This window comes from Botryllus schlosseri, chromosome 3, assembly GCF_051294905.1.
Source record: "Botryllus schlosseri isolate E-star chromosome 3, Bs_hap1, whole genome shotgun sequence".
Lineage (NCBI taxonomy): Eukaryota > Metazoa > Chordata > Ascidiacea > Stolidobranchia > Styelidae > Botryllus > Botryllus schlosseri.
Window position 1 is genome coordinate 36,177,227 of NC_137238.1, and position 1,847 is coordinate 36,179,073.

The window sequence follows — 1,847 nt, forward strand, 5'->3', positions numbered from 1 at the left end:
GGTTTGAAATTCGTGACGTGCTTCCATCGCTAATTTATCAAAACACTGTAAATTTCCCACCACGGCCCTTTTAGTGACATTGTTTTTACTGCATATCCATAACAAATGCGCCTTCCACCATAAAGCGGTTGGTACACAAGTCATGTTATCACTGGGGCGTCGTTTTCAATAGCGTGCGGAAGCGAGAAGCTCTCGGGTTGATTGGTTTAATGTGAGCACCGTCTTGGAGTGTGTATTTAACTAGCTCTTAGGCACCCGAGTTATCATGCGGCTTATACTTGTCGATAGAGCGAATAAGGTGTTTTCCATTGGCAATCTATGTCAAGAAAACTTTGAAAAGTGCTGTTGAAAAACGGAGGTAGTCAAAGTGTTCAGCGTTGCTACTCAATTAGAAATAGAAGCGATTCCAAGACATATCAAAACTATACTTCAAGTGCATGTAGATAACGGCAGATACGAAAAGTATTCAAGAGCTTCTTGGAGGTACAGAACTTCAATATACAATTGAATAGTATATTGATATTGAAATGAACCCGAATATTTTCGGCTGATACTCGTCAGGGGTAATCGTCAGCAACTGGTAGAGTTCGTGTACCAGTACCATCTTACAATAGTAAATTGAACGCTAGGGGTATTCGAAAATGAAGTTTTCTCTCAAATTGTACTGGCTACTTGATAAAATTGTTAGGTTACCTAATTTAAGCCTATACACACCAAATTTGGTTCAATTCCCGCGAGTAGCCGATTTGCTACAGGAGAAGAAAGTTGCTATTTATTACATAAAAATAAATAAATAAAAATTTCAAAAATTTCTGTTAACCCCATGAAAGTGCTAGATTGTCTATACTCTATAGAAACGATATTCACCAAAGTCGGCTCAATTCTGACCAGTGGAAGCGGAGTTAGTGCCGTCGAAAAATTTGGATTTGAATAAAATAGTATTTACTGTGTGCACACCTATCATATATTATCAAAGAGTTGGCCACCGTAAATACCATTTTATTGATAATTGAAATTTTTCATTGTTTCATTTTTCAAACATTCAATTGTATAGAAAAGTATACAGTATGGAATGGCGCTAACATAGGGTTACCATACGTCCTCTTTTAAGAGGATTTGTACTCTTTTTTGAGAAATTTGGTAAATGTACGTGTAAATTGAACTGAGATTTAGGAAAATTTATTTTAGTCAACTGACCACATGCACAGTCGTGATAAATTGACCATTTTTGCAGGATTTTACTCCAGTATTGAAAGACTGGAAAGTTTGAAAAAGTGACCTTATTTCAGATTTCCAAAATATGGTAACCCTGCGCTAACACTATAAGGAAACTAGACGTATAAGTTACATGAACTATGCAGCAAGCGGTTTCAGCAACTCTATATACGCTACATCCAAATCTAATACTTTTTGCGCTTTCGAGTAGGAGCAGCGGCGTGTATATCGGCAGAATGGCCGAGTGGTCTAAGGCGCTGCGTTCAGGTCGCAGTCTCTCCTTGAGGTGTGGGTTCGAATCCCACTTCTGTCATTACATTTTTATCGGATATCATGAAGCAGACTTGGACAGCAAGCTAATTCTATGGTAAGATGCCGGAAATCTAATTCTAACCAGTTTGTGAAATGCTTTGTGAAGCTTTTGAGCAAAATTGATTGTATTGCGAACTTCAAATGTTATAGGTTAGAAAGTGGTTTTGGCATATGGCTGTGTCGGTTTTACGAGTGAAATTGTTTTGCGAAAATTGCGGCTAGTTGTAATGTAATGCTGCGTTGCTCACGAACAGACTTGGACCACTGCTGATAATTTTAGTTGTGTAATTAGAGTAATTACAGCGTAATGCCGGTAATGT

At 37.9% G+C, this 1,847-nt stretch overlaps 1 non-coding gene across 1 annotated transcript; it reads left to right on the forward strand.

The window, feature by feature from the left end:
- Positions 1–1,445: 1,445 nt before the first annotated feature.
- Trnal-cag (transfer RNA leucine (anticodon CAG)) lies at positions 1,446–1,528 on the forward strand. Its single transcript has one exon. It is a non-coding gene; the product is annotated as a tRNA-Leu (tRNA).
- The last annotated feature ends 319 nt before the right edge of the window (positions 1,529–1,847 follow it).